Source organism: Carlito syrichta, unplaced genomic scaffold (assembly GCF_000164805.1).
Source record: "Carlito syrichta isolate Samal-C Ts95f unplaced genomic scaffold, Tarsius_syrichta-2.0.1 Scaffold309041, whole genome shotgun sequence".
NCBI classification, from domain to species: domain Eukaryota; kingdom Metazoa; phylum Chordata; class Mammalia; order Primates; family Tarsiidae; genus Carlito; species Carlito syrichta.
The window spans coordinates 1,649,058-1,670,575 of NW_007253137.1; positions in this window are offsets into that span (position 1 = coordinate 1,649,058).

Genomic DNA, 21,518 nt, shown 5'->3' on the forward strand with positions numbered 1-21,518 from the left:
AATGCAATGGTAAGTATTTGTGTATCTAAATATATCTCAACATTAAAAGAGTAATTTGGTCAGGCGTGGTGGCTCACACCTAAAATCCTAGCACTTTGGGCAGCCAAGATGAGAGGATTGCCTGAGACCACGGGTTTGAGACCAGACTGGGCAACTTGGTGCGACCTCATCTCCACAATAAATCAAAAAATTAGTCGGGCATGGTGTCATGTGCAGGTAGTTCCAGCTACTCGGAAGACTGAGGTGGAAGGATTGCCTGATCCCAGCAGGATGAGGCTGTGGTGGTCGTGAGTGTGCCACTGTACTCCAGCCTGGGTGACAGAGTGAGAATCCAACTCTAAAAAAAGATAAATAAATGAAAGAGTAATTTGCAGCCGGGTGCAGTGGCTCACGCCTGTAATCCCAGCACTTTGGGAGGCAGAGGTGAGAAGACTGCCTAAACCCAGGGGTTTGAGACCAACCTGGGCAACCTGAAGAGACTTCATCTCTGCAATAAATAAAAAATTGGCCTGGCATGGTGGCACATGCCAGCATTTCCAGCTACTTGGAAAGTTGAGGTGAAAGGATCGCCTGAGCCCAGCAGGTCAAGGCTGTGGTGGCCGTGCCACTGCACTCCAGCCTGGGCAATAGAGTGAGACTCAACTCAAAAAAAAAAAAAAAGAGTAATTTGCTGTGCTATGACATTATGACAACTATGATGTCACTAGACCATAGAAATTTTTTTAGCTGTTATAATCTTATAAGCCCATTGCTGACTAAAACATTGTTATACAGTGCATGACTATAACGTGATTTTAAGACTTTTCACTTCTTGCTCACTTTCAGAACACTTTACAGTGTGTCAGTTGTTAAAGACAAATTATTCTGATTTTTTTTTTTTTAGAGACAGAGTCTCACCCTGTCCCTCATGCTGGAGTGCAGTGGCTCAATCATAGCTCACTGCAGCCTCAAACTCCTAGCCTCAAACACCTCAGCCTCCTGTGTAGATAGGACTACAGGCATGTGTCACCATACTCAGCTAATTTTTTTTTCATTTTTTTAGAGATGTGGTCTCACTATGTTGACCAAGCTGGTCTCAAACTCCTGGCCTCAAGTGATCCTCCCAATTTAGCCTTCTAAAGCACTGGGATTACAGGTGTGAGTCACTGTGCCTGACCTTGACACTTATTAAGATGGTAATGTGGGGCAGGGCGCAGTGGCGCACACCTATAATCCCAGCACTTTGGGAGGCCAAGACGAGAGGATTGCCTGAGCCCATGGGTTCGAGACCAACCTAGGCAACTTGGCGAGACCTCATCTCTACAGTAAATCAAAAAGTTATCTAGGCATGGTGGCACATGCCTGTAGCTCTAGCTGCTTGGAAGGCTGAGGTGGAAGGATCGCCTGAGCCCAGCAGGTTGAGGCTGCAATGGCTGTGAGTTTTTTGAGTTGGAGTTTCACTCTGTCACCCAGGTTGGAGTGCAGTGGCACACTCATAGCCACCACATCCTCGACCTGCTGGGTTTAGGCAATCCTTCTGCCTCAGCCTTCCAAGTAGCTGGAATTACAGACGCATGACATCATGGCTAGCTAGTTTTTGTGATTTACTGTAGAGACAAGCTCTCACCGAGTTGCCCAGGCTGGTCCTGAACTCCCGGGCTTAGGCAATCCTCTCGCCTTGGCCTCCCAAAGTGCTGGGACTACAGGCTGAGCCACTGCGCCCAGCTGGAAAACTCAATTTTTATGGACAATAATGGAACAAGGTGATTAGAGGACAAAAGGGTATGCTGTTAAATGAAACTGATGAGAGGCAATTGTTTTTGACTGAGCTCCTGCAACCGGTCCCGACAGACCATACCAAACCAGAATGAAGTCACTTGTGCTAAGTGCCATGTAATCACACTGAACTTTAAAATGGGACAGTTTTCCAAACAACAGGAGATTTACAGCAACCAATTAGAAGGAGTCTAGTTTACTTGAGCTGACATGATAAGTCCCCTTTGTCTTAACCCAACAAGAAAATTAACTTTATAGCAACCAATCATTTTTTGTTCCTCACATCTCCTTCAGTCTTTTTCTGCCTAAAAATCTCTTCTCCTATGCTCAGCTCATCTTTAGATGGATTGTTGCCTGATTCATGAATTGCTAATCAGAGTCAATTAGATCTTTAAACTAAATATGTTGAACATTTTTTGGACAGATCTAATGGTAATAGACTGGGGGAAACTTAGCAAGGACTATTTGTTCAGAATCTTCTTCCTGGATATGAAGCCAGAACCCTTTTGGAATGAGGGTCTTATGATCTACTTTCAAGGGAAGTAGATCAGAAAATTCTTTTTCTTGCCTCAGGGGAGAAAAGACGAGAAGGTCAGAGAACTATCTTCCTACTTCTGTTGTTTTTCTCGATTTCCAAGGTGCCATATTTTGGGATACCGTGTTCTGAGCTCCAACGGTAAGAAAGACTTTATTCAAGACCATTGCAATAGAGGAGAAAGATCAAGCTCATTAAAGACAGATGGGCAGAGTGATGGGGTCATTGGATGGAAAATTACAAAGAGGAGACAAGACGGCAGGTCTGGATGACCAGATAGCAAGGGTAGGGGATGAGAAATTTGATCAACTATCAAGTGTGATCACATATCACAAGTGGAAGGATTCTTGCTAAATAGACTTAGCAGGATTCTTGCTACAACCAGGCTAGGCAGGTCAAAGATAGGACAGGTGCCAAGGAGGAGGCCTGGTTGAAAATAGGGTTCAGGGGAGCCTAATTAAAGTTTGATCAGGGAAAGAGTCTTTGACACAATGTTGTCTGTTCTAAAATGTGACTTCTGGAAATGAACAATATAACTCAGACACTATCTGACCAATGAAGGACATAGAAGAGTTACATCCTTTCTTGAGGTGTATGATAAATTTCTCTAGTGTCTGGCTAAGGTTGACTGGAATCTTCAAAGTGATGAGTGTCTTTTTGTATGCTAATGAGTTGAATGATGTCTGACAGCCCCTAGATAAGTTCAGATAAGAGCTAGTCACCAGAAAGACCAAGGCAGAAATAGGGAATTCCGACTTTAAAACCCCCTGCAACCACTGGGGTTTAATCGATCATGTGTATATAATGGAGCTCCATAAAAACTCAAAAGGAAAAGGTACCTGCATAATGAACATTTGTATACCTGACCCTGAATTGTACCCCACATCTTTAAAATAAAAAAATTAAAAGTTAAAAAAAAACTTGAAAGAACAGGGTTCAGAAAGCTTCCAGATAGCTGGGCACATGCCAGTTCTTGGACCCTGGTGAGGGCAACGGAAGCTCTGTGAACCTTCCTACGTGCCTTGTCTGATGCAACTCTTCATCTGTGTTCCTGAGTTCTTTGAGCTACTCTAGCAAATTAATCGAACCCAAGGAATGGGTCGTGAGAACCCCAGAGCCCTCAGCCTCTGAGATCTGACATTGTTTACAGGTAGGGTCAGAACAGAAATGAATTAGAGGATACCCAGCTGGTGTCCACTGCAGAAGTGACTGATGAGTTGTTGGTGGGAGAAATTGCTTCATAGTTCTTGGTGCTCAGAGGTCACAGAAGTCTTCTGTCTAGATTGTTGCTGAGTGACAAAATAAAGAAAACACTGGTTTTTATTCCTGTATTCTCAGAACATGTAATTAGACTGCAGGCAGCTACAATGTCAAGTTTTTTCTCACAAGAACTCTCTTTCCAATGTACCCATCATCTTATTAGCCAAGTTATCTTCCTCAACTGTAGACCCGAGCGACAACCAATTACCTACCCAATAAAATCCATCCACCCTAACACAGCAATAAGCCCATCACCAAGAGTTCTATTACTTTGAGTGAATTATCTGATTCAAACCATCCTCTTGAAGTAGCATCAGGAGAGGGGAGGACTTGAGGTGGTTTGAGGGCTCCTTTCCAAGACCCCAGCAAAATCAGGGCACAGATGCCCAGAGCCATATCCAGGAACGTTCTGAGCTAAAACCCAGCAAAGTTAGTCTGGAGGTGACCAGGAGGGCTGGGCAGAGAGAGGAGGCTGAACATAAATTCCCAACTGAGATGGGTTTTTTGTTTGCTTGTTTGTTTGAGTCGGAGTCTTACTCTATCACCCAGGCTGGAGTGCAGTGGCATACTCACGGCCACCGCAGCCTCAACCTGCTGGACTTAGGCCATCTTTTTGTCTCAGCCTTTCAAGCAACTGGAACTACAGGAGTGCGCCACTTTGCCTGGCTAATTTTATGATTTATTGTAGAGACGAGGTCTCACCATGTTGCTCAGGTTGGTCTTGAATCCTTGAACTCAGGCAATCCTCTTGCCTCTACTTCCCAAAGTTCTGGGATTACAGGCATAAGCCACTGAGCCCAGCTATCTTGTGTTTTTTTGTTTGTTTGTTTTGTTTTGTTTTTGAGTTGGATTCTCACTCTGTTGCCCACACTCACGGCCACTGCAGCCTCGACCTGCTGGGCTCAGGCAATCCTTTTGCCTCAGCCTTCCAAGTAGCTGGAACTACAGGCACCAGCCACCACGCCTGGCTAATTTTTTAATTTATTGTAGAGATGAGGTCTCACCAAGTTGCCCAGGCTGGTTTCGAACCCCTGGACTCAGGTAATCCTCTCATCTCGGCCTCCGAAAGTGCTAGGATTACAGGCTTGAACCACCGTGCCCTGCTATCTTATTCTTAAATAACCAGCATCACTTATTAATGGGAGGTGGTTGCCTATTGGACACTGCATAACCTCTGTCCACCTAAAAGGAAGAGACTGAAGCACAAAATATAACTTGGGTTTGCTTGAGCGAAAGTGAGGATGGCTGCCTGTAGAACTCAGATCCAGCCGGGCTCGGTGGCTCAATCTGTAATCCCGCGCCTTTGGGAGGCTGAGGTGAGTGGATTGCCTGAGCCCGCGGGTTGGAGACCCGCCTGGGAAGTGAGACTTCATCTCTACAATAAATCAAAAAATCGGCCGGGCGTGGTAGCGCATGCCTGTAGTTCCTGCTACTTGGAACGCTGAAGCGGAAAGATCGCCAGAGCCCAGCAGGTCGAGGCTTTGGTGGCCGGGAGCGGCCACTGCACTCCAGTCTGGGCTACAGAGTGAGACTCCAACTCAAAAAAAAAAAAAGAACTCAGATCCAAGTAACCTTGGATAGGAGCTTGCTTTGGCCTTTGTTACAAGCACATATATACTATTTTATTATTATTTTTTGAGTTGGATTCTCACTCTGTTGTCAGGTTGGAGTGCGCTGGCCTGCTCACAGCTCACTGCAGCCTCAACTTCCTTGTGTTCAGATGATTCCTCCAGCTCAGCCTTCTGAGTAGCTGGGACTACAGGTGTGCACCACCACACCCAGCTAATTTTTTTTGCTGTTTTGTGGAAACCGTGTCTTACTATGTTTTTAGGCTGGTGTCGAACTCCTGGGTTCAAGCAATCTTCCTGCCTTGGACTCCCAAAATGCTGGGATTACAGCTGTGAACCACTGTGCCCGGACTACAAGAAGATTTTTTTTTTTTTTTTTGAGTTGGAGTCTCACTCCGTCACCCAGACTGGAGTACAGTGGCCGCTCCCGGCCACCACAGCCTCGACCTGCTGGGCTCCGGTGATCCTTCCGCCTCAGCCTTCCAAGTAGCTGGCACAGGCGTGCACTACTACGCCCGGATAATTTTTGATTTATTGTGGAGATGAGGTCTCGCCAAGTTGCCCAGGCGGGTCTCGAACCCGCGGGCTCAGGCAATCCACTCACCTCAGCCCCCCAAGGCGCGGGATTACAGGCTGAGCCACGGAGCCGGGCAAGAAGATTTTTAAAGACAAAAAAAGAGGATCAGGGAGTGGACTGATACAAAGTTATTTGTCAGGAATTCTCACTGGTTTACAGAAGTAACTGGCTATACACTGTTAAGCTATAGGGTGTGGGTTATGGTGTCCTGTGTGACATTATTAGTTTACTTTATAGCTACTTGTGGCAGTAGCAGGCAGTTTTAAGAGATGAACCCATAGTTCAGTGGGGGAGTAGGACATGATTGCTGTTGTATTTATTTATTTGTTTATTTATTTATGAGTCAGAGTCTTACTCTGTTGCCCAGGCAACCACAGCCTCTACCTGCTGGGCTCAGGGGATCCTTCTGCCTCAGCCTTCCAAGTAGGTGGAACTACAGGCGCATGCTATGATACCTAGGTAATTTTTTAATATTTATTGTAAAGACAAGGCTTTGCCAAGTTGTCAGGGCTGGTCTCAAACCCGCGGCCTCAGGCAGTCCACTTGCTTCTGCCTCCCAAAGTGCTGGGATTACAGGCTGAGTCACCGAGCCCAGCCTTGATTTAGTTTAGAGACAAGGTCTTGCCAAGTTGCCCAGGCTGATCTCAAACCCCTGGTTCAGGCAACCCTCTCACCTCAGCCTCGGCCTCGCAGAGTGCTGGGATTACAGCCTGATCCACCACGCCCAGTCAAAATTTATCTTCTTTGCTCATTTCTCAAACTTTGGAATTAGACTGGACGCCCTCACCCTCACTCCCAGTCCCTCATTTCTCTGCACTGAGTGCTATAGGACAGGTACAGTGGACCCAGATCCACAAGTATATGACATTATTAGCAGGAATGCTACACAGTCTGATGCTGACATGTCAACTGCCTTTAGCTAATAGTTTCTGAGGTGCCTGATGGATGCCAAGACTTGCTGTGCTTCTAAACAGTTCTAAAGTGGCATCCAGGGCACTTTGGTGCAGAGTTTGGGAACCATGGACTTGGTAGGCGCTTTATCCATTTTATACTAATATCTCTGTTTTCTTTCAAAACCCAGAAACTTAAAAAAATTTCTTTTTCGATTTTATTTGTTTTTGTTTTCATTTTTGTAGAAACAAGTTCTCGCTGTTATGCAGGCTAATCTTAAACTACTGGGCTCAAGCAGTCCTCCTGTCTCAGCCTCCCAAAGTGCTGGGGTGACAACCATGAGCCTCCGTGCCCAGCCTCTATTTTCTTATTTAAAGACTTATTTTAGGCTGGGTGCTGTGGCTCAAGCCTGTAATCCCAGCACTTTCGAGAGGATTGCCCGAGCCCAGGGGTTCAAGATCAGCCTGGGCAACTTGGCGAGATATTGTCTTTACAATAAATCAAAAAATTAGTTGGGTGTGGTGGCACACGCCTATAGTTCCAGTTACTTGGAAGGCTAAAGCCGAAGAATCGCCTGAGCCCAGCAGGTCGAGGCTGCAGTGGCCATGAGCGTGCCACTGCATGCCAGCCTGGGCAACAGAGTGAGACTCCAACTCAAATAAATAAATAGATAAATAAATAAATAAACAAACAAATCAATAAAGACTTATTTATTGGCCAGAGTCACTCTACTAATGAAGCATGTTCAAGGGGAAAAGCATAAGATAGGCCATTAGGAGAAAATGTCAGGGAAAATTCTTTAAAAAAAAAAACTCAGGAAGTCTTAGAAAACGAGACAAGGCACCACGATCTTACTAAGTCATCCAACATATGCCAGAATGTGTCATAAAAGACATGTTTCCTTTTGAATTATAGCCAACTTCTGTTGTTTTGCTTTGATTGACAGCTTGGATAGACTGGAACAGCAGGGAGTTGGTGAAGCTACACTCCCAGGGCAAAATTTAGGTTTATTTCTCAAACCTTTGAAAACCTGGGAAAGAGAGGGCGAAGACAAAGACAAGAAGGGAAGCAGAGATCTTCACTACCTTCACAGACACAGTTCTTTAAAAAATTTAATTCTACATTTTGCAAATATCTATACTCTCCTGCCCAGAGGCAGTCCTGTTTTGCATCACATATTTTCATGCAGGCTGTTAAGTAAACAACAGGCGGGTCACAGCCCAGGCTAAAGAGGATTAAGAGATCTTTGGACTTGCACTGAGCGCCTAACCGCAGCCACATTCTGCCAGGCTTTGGTGAGGTGACGTTGTTCCGGCCTGCTCAATTCTATTCTTTTGTTCCACTTTAAGCACCTTTGCATCCCAATTGTGAGGTCCAGCAGAACCTGAGGAAGGTGAAGCAAAGCCTCCCAGCAGGACTGGATGACTTGGGGTGAGCAGGGGGGACCCTTCAATCTTCAATCGTTCAGGAAGGAGGGTCTGCCATCTTTTATTCAGGAGAAACATAAATTATCCAAGTGAATGGGGCCCTCCCCAGTGGGTCCTTAAAACTTATGTGAGTCATACAATTAAAAAAGAAAGAGCAGATCCTGAAATCCATGAGTAATAGAGCACGGTTTCAAAATCAGGGGTACATTGTTGCATTTGCTTCCAGATTCCTGAACTTGAGTTTCATTCTATAGAAATCTGAGCTGGTGGTAAAAGGAGCAAAAAAATGAATGTGCCGTGAGCCTGCTGGTTCATGCTGGGCATTTTCTTGTTGCCTCACCATGCAACAAGGAGCAGCACTAAGATTTTCTTCTCATCTCGCAAAGCAGCTGTGCTGACACTTCAAGCAGCTGGTTCTAATGTCAGCAATTGACGTTGAATGCTGGTCATTTCACCAGTGAAGTTAAACACTCCAGGCTTGCTCCTAAGCACCGGACTTGAGGAAAGCGCTCCTGAGACAAACAGCAAGTGAAAAAAACCAGCCCCTCAGCACACAAAGGAGAAAGTTTCCCTTTTTATAAACTATCTGAGGGAGCAAAAAAGAAAGGGATCATATTTTAAATTACAAACTAGCCATATCATGCAGCAGCCAAAACTTTTATCCGTTGGAGTGACCATATGACTGTAATTTTTAAAATGATGCTTGCAAAGTTGAAATCCACCGTGTGAAAGATTTAATTCATTTACACCGTCATTAAGGAATGAATTAGAGCCGTGGCATTTAAGAGTTGGATGTGTGTTGTTACACAGTAAAGATGCATCCTTTGAGCATTTCCTCCTGGATTTCAGGAACCAGGAGTGGCTCGGTCAGTGCCATACTGACAGTATGATAAACCAAACATCTGCCCCAAACTGTCTCCTTTAACAGTAGGAGCTGTCAATTTCCAAAGCCAAACTGTAAAGAAGAATCACTGGCCTTAACACATCGTTAAATGAGCCCAGCATTTAGGCCACCTGGAGGGATGGCGACTCTTATCACGAGAGGAAGTAGGGGAGGTGGCCTGAGGCATCGGATGGAAACTGGGTTAGACCTCCTTGTAAGAAAGTTAGTTTAGGAACAGGGAAAATAAAAAATATATATAGCTTCCACCACTTTGAGTTCCACCAAAGAAGAGAATCAAGAAAGGAATGTATAGAGCAATCAGGATCCAAACCACGCAGAACTCTGTTAGTTGCTGCGAGTTTGTGGAGGAAGTCAGGAACCACAGGTGTGTGTGCCGACATGCTGCTGACCTCTGCACAGGTGTACAAGGACAGTGTACCTGAGTAGTTGCCCACACACGGATTGGGGGAAAAAGTTGAACCCTTGGATTTGGGGTCTCAGGTGCAGATTCTGCTAACAATAGCAAGACACATTGTTTCCTCCCTCATGGCCTTTGAACTTGCTCTTTCATTCTACCCAGGACATTCCCCAGATCTTCACAATGGCAGGCTACTTTTTTCATCTACCACCCCACCTGCCCCATGGGCTCTTCCCAACCCCCAGTTAGTCTCACCACATCACTCTGCTCAGATTCCTTTCTAATGCTTCCCACCCCCTGATCTTGTCTTATTTATTATCTCTGTATTTGTTAATGGTCTGTCTCTCCCCTGTTGGCAAATGTTTAACAACTGACTGCAGGGCAAGAGGAATGATAGTAAACATATGCGGCACAAAACTTCCAAATAATAATAATCAAACACACAATTTTTTATTATAAAAAAATTGTAAATTCCACACAGTCAACTGAGTCTCACAGAAATGCATTTGTGAATTTTTGACAAACTCTTGTATCTGTGTCTGCAACTGTGTTTGCAGTTCAACCACAATTTGACAGAGTTACTTCCCAATTCTGCTCTTTCCTACATAAAAGCATTGTCATTCGATCCGATGTCATCTGCCTTTTTTTTTTTTTTTTTGAGTTGGAGTCTCACTCTGGAGTGCAGTGGCATGATCACGGTTCACTGCAGCCTCGACCTCCTGGGCTCAGGTGATGCTTCCACCTCAGCCTCCTGAGGAGTTGGAACTATAGGTATGTGCCACCCATGCCTGGCTAATTTTTTTTTGTAGAGACACGATCTTACTATGTTGACCATGCTGGTCTCAAACTTCTGGGCTCAAGCAATTCTCTCGCTTTGGCCTCCCAAAGTGCTACGATTATAGGAGTGAACCACCATGCACAGACATCAAATATTTCTCACCCTTGTGCAAATTCTAGACACTAAGTTGAAATCTTTTTAAGCTTTCAAGAGTGCTAGCAGTCATTTTTGTATAGTTTTAAGAATCGGAACATTGTTTGATAATAGCTTACAAAACTTGAAAATGTAACAATCTGCTCTCATGGATCAACATAAGCCCTGCACCTCTCCGGGGCAGTAGTATGTTCTGTGAGAGGCCAAAGGGCACCTGGCACATAACAAATATATACTGATCCTTTCTTAACATAAAACATACTAATATCTTGGTTTTGAGTCTCTCAAATTCTTCTATTCCCAATTCTTAGTCTTCCTGGGGTGAAAAGACTAGAAAAAGTGCTACCGTCCTGGTCAAGTGAGGATGTCCAGCTACTAAGAATGGCAATCACCACTCTAATGACTAGGGGTTTCTAATGATCAGAAACTTGGGTCAGGTGGGGCTCGGTGGTTCAGCCTGCAATCCCAGCACTTGGGAGACTGAGGCAAGTGGATTGCCTGAGTCCACGGGTTCGAGACCAGCCCGGGGAACTTGGCGAGCCCTCGTCTGTCTCTACAATAAATCAAAAATTAGCTGGGTGTGGTAGTGTACGCCTGTAGTTCCAGCTACTTGGAAGGCTGAGGCGGAAGGATTGCCGGAGCCCAGCGGGTCGATGCTGGGGTGGCCGTGAGCGTGCCACTCCAATCCAGCCTGGGCGATGGAGTGAGACTCCAACTCAGAAAAAGAAATTTGGGTCAGATGTGAGGCCTGGCATTGTAGGTATGCAGAGCAGTTCTCCCTGTCAGACTGTCTTTTTTATGACATTGTGCCATGGATTTCAAAATGTTGAGAGTTTTGCTGTCAGCCGTGGTGGCTCATGCCTGTAATCCCAGCACTTTGGGAAGTGGAAGCAAGAGGATTGCCTGAGTCTGGGGGTTTGAGACCATCCTGGGCAACTTGGCAAGACCTCGTAACTACAAAAAAAAAAAAAAGATTTAAACTAAATCTCCCTTAGGCCAGCTATGGTGGCTCATGCCTATACTCCCAGCACTTTGGGAAGCCAAGGTGAGAGAATTGCCTGAGTCCATGGGTTTGAGACCAGCCTGGGCAACTTGGTGAGATCTTATCTCAACAATAAATCAAACAATTAGCTGGGTGTGGTGGCGCGTGCCTGTAGTTCGAGCTACTTGGAAGACTGAGGTGGAAGAATCGTCTGAGCCCAGCAGGTCGAGGCTACAATGGCCGTGAGTGTGCCACTGCACTCCAACCTGGGTGACAGAGTGAGACTCCTACTCCAAAAAAAAAAGTTTTGGTTTCCTGACTCAGGGCTTGCTCCATCCGCCTACTCACAGAAATCTCCAACACCCACTCAGGCTGGTCACGTGATCGGATGTAGCCTTTCTTAGCTCTGCAGACAGGTGGATTTATTCATTTCCCAAAACCAAGTACCACATGCTGAGTGGCTAGAAATGAATTGTCTCACAGCTCTGGAGGCTAGAAGTTTAAGGTCAAGGAACTGGCCAATTTGGTTTCTTCTGAGGACTGTGAGAGAAAAACTTTTCTATGACTTTCTCTCCTAGCTCCTGGCTTTGCTGGTCTCACTCTAATCTCTGCCTGCATATTCAGGTGGTGTTCTTCCTGTGTGCATGTGACTAAATTTTCTTTTTGAGTTGGAATCTCACTGTGTTGCCCAGGCTGGAGTGCAGTGGCACACTCACAGCACCACAGCCTCGACCTGCTGGATTCAGGCGATCCTTCCACCTCAGCCTTCCAAGTAGCTGGAACCAGAGGCATATGCTACCACACCCGGCTAACTTTTTGATCCATTGTAGAGGAGAAATCTCACCAAGTTGCCCAGGCTGCTCGAACCTGTGGGTTCAGGCAATCCTCTCACCTCGGCTTCCCAAAGTGCTGGGATTATATCCTTTTTTTTTTTTTTTTTTAATTGTAGAGACAAGGTCTCACCATGTTGCTCAGGTAGGTCTCAAACCCCTAAACTCAGGTAATCCGCCTCCCAAAGTGCTGGGATTATAGGCGTGAGACACTGCGCCCAGCTGGGAGACATCTTTAAATAGCTCTAAAAGTTGTAAGGTTCCAAAGTTATGAAAGAATGCAAGATCCCATAAAGTTTAAACATATTTAGTTATTAGATACATGTACTTGCTTTCCTAGAATCTCATCTAGTTCAAAGGTCTTTATAGTTGAACATACAAACAGAAAGTATCTACTGTAATAGATTAAATTGTGTCCCCTAAAAATGCATATGTTGAAATCCTAACCTCTTGTACCTCAGCATGTAACCTTGGAAATAGGATCATTGCAGTACAGTTAATCAAGATGTGTTCATATTGGAGTAGGGTAGGTCACTACTTCAATATGTCTGTTGTGCTTATAAAAAAAGAAAATTGAGGCGGGGCACGGTGGGTCACACCTATAATACCAGCACTTTGGGAGGCCGAGGCAAAAGGATTGCCTGAGCCCATGAATTTGAGACCAGCCTGGGCAACCGGGTGAGACCTCATCTCTACAATAAATCAAAAAATTAGCTGGGCATGGTAGCGCATTCCTGTAGTTCCAGCAATGTGGAAGACTGAGGCAGAAGGATCGCTTGAGCCCACCAGCAGGCTGAGGCTATGGTGGCCAATATGCCACTGCACTCCAGCCTGGGTGACAGAGTGGACTCTGACTAAAAAAAAAAAAAAAAAAAATTAGCTGGACATGGTGGTGCTTATCTGTGGGAGGCTGCTGTGGCCATGAGCATGCTACTGCATTCCAGCCTGAGTGACAGAGTGAGATTCTGACTCAGAACAAATAAATAAATAAAGATGTCTCCCATGGCTTTGTCTGCCTTGCAGTGAGAATTTAGGAAGTCATTCTTCTGACAACTTGGCTTGAGTTTGTTGTGTGCAGTACTAGATAACATGCTCACTGTGTACAGTTCATCGTTGGAATCCACTCAGATGTCTCTTTTTAAGTGGGGTCTCACTCTATCACCCAGGCACAAACATGGCTCACGATAGCCTCAGCTTCCTAGGCTCAGGCGATTCTTTCACTTCAGCCTCCAGAGTAGCTGGGACTACAGGCATGTGGCACTATGCCCAGCTTGTTTTTCTGTTGTTTTGGTTTTTTTTTTTGTAATGATGGGATCTTGCTATGCTATGTTGTCTGGGCTGCTCTCAAACTCCTGGGTTCAAGTGAGCCTACCACCTAGACCTCTCAAATTGCTGGGATTACAGATGTAAGCCACTGCCCAATCTGACATCTCTATTCTGCTCCTTCCATGATCCCTCAGAAGTTCAGCAAAGCTCTTTAGCGATTACGTACTATAAATCAATTTTAAGGAGAGCATTTCCTCCGCATTTTAACATTTCTGAAACCAGAATCTGTTTATGACCTCTAGCATGCTAAGTTAATCAGCATTTTTTTCTTTAGGTGAGACAATATGATCTTGACTAATGGTGTCTCAGTTTTAACAAAATGCATTATTGAGTATCTCTTATGTGCAGACCTTACTAGACATCTGGAATATAAAGAACAGTAATAACAATAGTAAGAAGAGGTAGCTGCCTTTACAGTCACTTAGGAATGAAAAGTAAACAGTATACTTGAGGTGGGGTGAGGTGGCTCTCTCCTGTAATTCCAGCAATTTGGGAGACTGAGGAGGGAGAATCTCTTGAGCCTAAGAGTTAAGACTAGCTGGGACAATATAGCGAAACAGAGTGAGACTCCAACTCAAAAAAAAAAAAAAAAGGCTGGGCATGGTAGCGTGCACCTGCAGTTCCAGCTACTTGGAAGGTTAAGGTGTAAGGATCAACTGAGCCCAGCAGGTCGAGGCTGCAGTGGCAGTGAATGTGTCACTGCACTCCAGCTGGATGAAGACTCCAACTCAAACAAAAATAAAGAAGGAAAAAGAAAACATCAGTTAGGAACTAATCAGATATAGTTACAGCCCAACACCAATTGGGTGGTGTTGCAATGACCAAAATGCCAATATGCCAATATGCCTAATGGAATTTGTACATAGTAGACCTTGCTCATATCTGAACTGCTTCATCCAAAGGATCTATGAGGTTCCCATGAATGCCCACAGGAACCCTGTCATAGTCACCCCTGGGTACCTTAGGGAGCCTATTAAATAATGTTTAGCAGACGTTGAATTTCTAAGGGTGCAAGCTTGGAAGACAAGGTTGTAAGTGTAGAAAAGAAGGAAAATGATGAAGAAAAAGCAACAGGAAAAGATGACCTGGACTTCATTTATCTGTATCCCAGGATCATGGTCCTCGGGAGCAGTTACCTCCAGCTTCAAAAACAGGGCTCAGTTCACATCCCAACTGCTTAAAGCAAAAGCTGTTCATAAAGCTTCAGAGAACAATGTTGATCTTAGGAAAGAGTTTGTAGAAGACAAAGAGATGGCTTCTGTCACATCCTAAACTGTGAATGATCTGATGAAATTCCCCATGAGACTTTCCTTATGCACCCGCTCTGAGCTGCCCTAAAACATCTCAATACACCTTTCTCCTAGACCCCTAGCTTTTCCTTATACCCCAACCCGTTAATATTTGTCCTTTCCTATGAGAACAGTATGGCTCTGTCTCAAATCCCTCAATTTTGCATAATTGCACATTATTTATACTGTCTATAAGAAGAATGATTTCATTTTGCAATCAGGGAACAAGTGATCCTCCAGCATTACAAGTGTAATTGCTATGTGCCAAGCTCCAGACTGGACTCTACCCTCCTTATGGGGCTGCAGGGGATTGTAAATAACAAAGGAATCTACATTCTATCCTAGCAGGTTAGGGATTTGGGTCTGGAACCAAGATTCTATTCTGTAACTTCCCGTAAATTATTCAGCCCTCTAAGCCTCAGTTTCTTCATCTGTAAAATGAATTGTGGATCCTAAGTAATAAAGTCTGTGTCTTAGATAATAAAAATAATGCCTGCCTTATGTGTTGGGGGAGGGTCATGTCTGATACTGTGTGATAAGGACTTCCCTGATCCCACTGCCTGATACAAAAGGGTTATAAGAATTGTCATTAAATCCCTCCCAGGCTGGGCTCGGTGGCTCAGCCTGTAATCCCAGCACTTTGGGAGGCCAAGGCGAGTGGATTGCCTGAGCTCATGGGTTTGAGACCAGCCTGGGCAACTCGGAGAAACCGCGTCTCTACAATAAACAAAAAATTAGCCAGGTGTGGTAGTTCGTGCCAGTAGTTCCAGCTATTTGGAAGACTGAGACTGAAAGGTAGCCAGAGCCCAGCAGGTTGATGCTGGGGTGGCTGTGAGTGTGCCACTGCACTCCAACCTGGGTGACAGAGTGAGACTCAACTCAAAAAAAAAAAAAAAAATCCCTCCCAATGTCAATCATTTCAAATATTTGAAGATTTACTAATTGAAATCCAAATACTCATTCAGTAAACTCTAGTTAATGACTACTGTGTGCATAGTACTGCAAAAACAAATAAGGAAAAAAGAGGTAGGGAATAAACATCTTCTAAGAGTCATTTATGTACCAGCACTTTATGTATTTCATCTCATATATTCCTTCAAATAGCTTAAGGAGAAAAACTAGTATCCTCATTTCTACAGTTGAAGACACAGAGATATGAGTTTCTATAACTTGCCCATAAGGCACAAATCTGAGTTTGTACCCAGGTCTGTGTGATTCAGGAGTTCTTTCTCTTCTATAAATTGCTATGCCTCAAAAGTAGAATATATGACCAGACATGGTGTTTCTTGCCATGATCCCAGCACTTTGGGAGGCCAAGGAACTGGACCAAGGTAGGACTGCTTGAGCCTAGGAGTTCGAGACCAGCCTGGGCAACATAGTGAGACCTCATCTCTATTAAGCAAATGAAAAAATAGAATATATGTCTCAAACTGACCAAACCTTAAATTCTAAAGGAAGAAGGGAGACAAGAAGAGTCAGATGAACAGAGAGGGGAGGAGAAAGAGAGAGAAGGGTAGGAAGGAGAAAGCCAGGAAAGAGAAGCAGATGCTGAGGGAGAGATGAACAAACAGCAGGAGGAAGCTGGGAGAAGGGCTCCTCCCATCTATCCCGTGCACTGCAGTGGCTGGCAGGGGGTCAGACCTGAGCTAGTCCGCAGCATCTTAGGCGACGGGTCCCTGCCAAGTGAACGAGCGCCAAGAGGAAGTGCATCATCACTGCTATGATTTCCCAACATTTCCAGCTAACGAGAACTGATCTTGCCTCTCCTGTGGGAGGCTCTCACAAAAGTGCTGTAGCCTTCTTTGTAGAATCTGACTCTCTGTCTTGTGGATGGTTTAATGTTGCACTAGACAATCCTTGCCTCGTATGAGTTCACCTTATTCCCGTACCTAGGCAATAAATAGTCAATATGTGCATTTTGGTTTACTCTTCTATAGGAAGGTGCCCACGGATGAGAACACACCGGAAACTTTCCTAAGTAGAAACTGAAAGACACTACACAGAGCTTGGGGTAGAAACTCATAAATTAGTTGTTAGGGCAGAGAGAGCTACTTAACAGTGAATAAGCCGAGGCGAGAGGATTCCTTGAGCTCAGGAATTTGAGACCAGCCTAGGCAACATAGTGAGACCTCATCTCTACAAAAAAATAAAAATAAGAAAATTAACTGGGCATGGTGACGCATGCCTACAGTCCCAGTCTCTTGGGAGGCAGAGGCAGAAGGATCGCCTAAGGACTGTGGTGAGCTGTGATTGTTTCACTGCACTCCAGCCTGGGTGACAGAGAGAGACCAAAAAAAAAAGGCCAGGAGTAGTGGCTCATCCCTGTAATCTCAGCACTTTGGGAGGCGAGATGAGAGGATTGCCTGAGCCCAGGGGTTCAAGACCAGCCTGGGCAACTTGATGAGACCTCGTCTCTACAGTAAATCAAGAAAAATTAGCCAAGCACGATGGCACATGCCTGTAGTTCCAGCTACTTGGAAGGCTGAGGTGGAAGGACTGCCTGAACCCAGCAGGCTGAGACTGGGGTGACCATGAACGTGCCACTACACTCCACCTGGGCGACAGAGTAAGACTCCAACTCAAAGAAAAAAAAAGGGAATAGTATAAATGCTGGAAATATACTGCCAGATATTATGAGATCATCTTGTTTGTCCCATGGGATTGGGGGTGTCCCCTGAAGGGATTAACACCTTGTCAGTTACCCTGGGAAGAGGTCAGTTTGAGAGCAGAGCATAGACTCTGGAAGGAGCTTACATGATAGGGGTAGGAGGGAAACCTTGGAAGTCTCAGCGTCATGGAATTGCCAGAGTACTTCTGTGGTTGCGGGTAACTTTCCTTGTCACTGGGAAATCATCTTTGGGAGAGTCTGGGAATGTGTCAGGGAAAGGGCCTCAGGTCCTGATACTCATTATCTTTGCCACTTGTCTTTTCGTCATGGGTACAGACTGTTTTATGCTGGATCAGGGTGGGGGTCAAACCCACACTTGGGTCAGAGGGAGGCAGGGAAATGCTGGATCCATCCCCTGAGGCCAGAGCAGGTAATAGCGAGGACCCCGGGGCTCAGCAGTGGCCAGAGTGCTCCCTCGGGGTGTTGCCTTGTAAAATGACAAGAAGTGATGTCTACCTCTCGGGTGATCATGAGGCTTAGGGAAAACACGTGCAAAGTGACTGGAGTTGACATAGTCATTCCACGTGTATCCCGTGGTATCATCATTGCTATGTGCCAAGCACCAGGAAGTGAAGGAGACAGACAGATCAAGTAGCTGCACTCTTAAAGTTTTTTTGTTTGTTTGTTTGGTTGTTTTTTTTTTTTTTTTTTTTGAGTCAGAGTCTCACTCTATTGCCCAGGCTGGAGTACAATGGCACACTCATGGCCACTGCAGCCTCAAACTGCTAGGCTCAGGTGATCCTTCCGCTTCAAGTGGCTCGAACCACACGCATGCGCCACCTTGCCTGGCTAATTTTTTGATTTATTGTAAAGATGAGATTTCACCAAGTTGCTCAGGCTGGGCTCGAATCTGTGAGCTCAGGCAATACTCTCACCTCAGTCTCCTAAAGTGGTGGGGTTATAGGTGTAAGCCACTACGCTCGGCTCGTTGGTTGGTTGGCTTTCGCGTTGGTGTCTCACTCTGTCACTCAGCCTGGAGTGCAGTGGCACAATCATGGCTCACCACAGCCTCAACCTCCTGGGCTCAGGCAATCCTTCCGCCTCAGCTTCCTGAAGAGCTAGAACTACAGGCGTGTGCAACCACGTCTGGCTAATTTACTCTCTTAAAGTTTATACCCTATTAGGGAGGAAGGTCAAATAAAAAGCAGAGAAACACACTGTCAGGACCTGACATGGGGATCTGGAGACACAGGATTTATTGAGATGCTATCTCCAGGGAAAATCAATAAAGGGTTAGGGAACACAGATGGGGAAGGAGATGAAACCAAGCAGGGTGAATTCTGGGAAAATTTAGCCTTGGCCTGATTGTAGGGGGTTCAGAGGTGCAAATTGCACACTCAGAGTTGTCCTTGAAGGCAAGAGGGTGAAGCTTTTTGTACCCTGTCTCTGTTGGTCATTGGCTACCCCAGAGTGGGGGTGTTGTAGCCTCCCAGGTGAAGTGGCTGCTTAGTCAAGGGTGAGTCTGCAGAGATGGTCGCTAGTGTAAGGCGTTAGCTGTGGCATTTGCAGGAGGCAGGGTATGGGCCCACGACTGGGAAAGGGGGTATGGGCAGAGCGTTAACATCGACACATATGCATAATCATAGGGAGAACTGCCATGAGAGAATGAAAATTCATCAACACAAGAGACTGTGCCGTTACCTTAGATTGGGTGGCCATGAAACGGGTGGCTTCAGATTTTGTGCTTACAATTTGGGGGGGTCTTTATAAAGTAAAAAAAATAAGAAATCATAAATACAAAACGAGTACAAACATGAACAGTTATTCAAAATGAAATGTCACAAAAATTAGAAATAATAAAAGTTGACAAATAAACAATACAAAATCCAGAAAAAAACCATATTTATATTAATTAACTTCCTGACACATCTCTATAACACATTCTCCTACATTGTTTTGCTATATTTATTTTGATTACCTCCTTATATGATAGTGGCTTGGTATTCCTTTTTCTTTTTTTTTTTTTTTTTTGAGTTGGAGTCTCACTCTGTCGCCCAGGCTGGAGTGCAGTGGCACGTTCACGGCCACCGCAGCCTCGACCTGCTGGGCTCAGATGATCCTTCCACCTCAGTCTTCCAAGTAGCTGGAACTACAGGCGTACGCCACCATGCCCAGCTAATTTTTTGATTTATTGTAGAGATGAGGTCTCGCCATGAACTCAAGCAGTCCTTTCTTCTCTGCCTCCCAAAGTGCTGGGATTATAGGCGTGAGCCACTGCGCCTGGCTAATTTGCTTTTTATTAAGAGACTAGAAAGATTTTAATATTTCCCCTAATATGGTAGACCAAAAAAATAAATAAATACAATGACATAAAGGGTTGGTTGTTTTGGTAATTGATACTTTTTAAAACTTTCTTTAAGCTTAAAAACTTGTTATTTGTTAAAATCATGTGACATTTTAGGGCTATTGTCAAATTTGGGACAGCCTCTATTAGGTTTCTTTCATATATAAGATAAACTTTGAAAAGATACTCCGTGAACTAGCTTCTGATTGCACACATTTCAAACTCACTTTCCTCCCATACTGTCCCTGTCTTTTGGTGACAGATGTCGTGAGACATGCTCGTATGGAAATACCTTCCTGGCGACAGGCACTGAATGAGAAAACCATTGCTGTGCCAGGGTGTTTAGCAATAATGTAACTATATGATGAAGTGACCTGTTTCCCTTAACTCAAACTGGAGGAACTCCCTAAGTCCCCTTCACCAGGTCCCCCAAAGTGCTTAGAGCCAGTCCAGTGCCCCTTGCAGAGAGGAAGCATGAGTTATGGAATACCAGAGTAAAAAGAGAAAGCAACCTTCAGTTTTAATGGATTGTGACTAAAATATTTTACTTTTGCAAAATTTGCAAAAATATACACGCACATAAATAGCATCTCTTGGGTTCTTCCCACGACTTAGAAAGGACCCCTGAAGCGGGGGCTCTGAAACATAAGCTTCATCAGTTTCACCATAAATCCACCTCTGTCAGTAGGAGACTCTCTGTGGAGGTGACATGTAAACTGAAGGCACTTAGGTGACACTCAATAAATTGTTACTAAGTGGAGACTCATGGTGAATTTACTGTAGTCTTGGAAGACAGAGATCATTGGCTCCATCCTGAGACTCAGAACAGCTTATGAAAGGACAGGAATATAGCACTTCCCCAGGAAGACCTCTTTTAAAATAGAAGTTGCCTGCGTCAGAGACTATCCAGAAATTATCCGTAGTGGTCTCGGGCCATCCATGCATGCAATGAATTGTAATCTTCTCAATGTCTGTGTCAGAATCAATAAAAATTTGAAATCAAGGCATTGCTTGACTGTGATTGCATCCTCTCTTTCTCTTCTCTCTGGGAGTGGGAGGGAGTCCCTTCTGCCTATGGGTGTTCTTGATTTTAGAGCATGAGTTTCCCAGGTAATTATTTGTTTACCTGCCTATCTCCTTTGCAACAGGAGCTGTGCCAGGTAGGGGACCTGTCTTATTTATTTTTCTTTTATTTTCTTTTTTTTTTGAGACAGAGTCTCACTCTGTCATCCAGGTTAGAGTGCAGTGGCATGAACCTGGTTCATTGCAGCCTTGACCTCCTGGGCTCAAGCAATCCTCCCACCTCAGCCTTCTCAGTAGCTGGGAAACAGGTTCGTGACCCTACACCTAGCTAATTTTTTTTTTGGTAGATGTCTCACTATATTGCCCAGGCTGGTCTCAAACTCCTGGGCTCAAGCCTTTGCCTTTCAGAGTGTTGGGATTAGAGGAGTGCCTGACTCCAGCCTTATTTATGTTTGCATTCCCAGTGGCCAGCACACAGAAGTCATTCGCTTTGTGTCCCCAGATGAACACGGAACTGCCCATCCAAGAATGTATGAAAGTAAGAAAATCATTCTACCAGTTTCTTTATTTTATCTCAAATTCCCCAAAACAGGTAAGTTAATACTTGGTTCAATTTGTTCAGTAATGTAATACTTGACCTTAAACCACTTAAGAATAGTTCGGGGTTGGGCGCGGTGGCTTATGCCTGTAATCACAGTACTTTGGGAGAATTGCTTGAGCCCAAGAGTTCAAGACCAACCAGGGTAACATAGCAAAACCTCATCTCTATAAATAAATTTTAAAAATTAGCCAGAAGCCGGGCTTGGTGGCTCAGCCTGTAATCCCGTGCCTTTGGGAGGCTGAGGTGAGTGGATTGCCTGAGCCCGCAGGT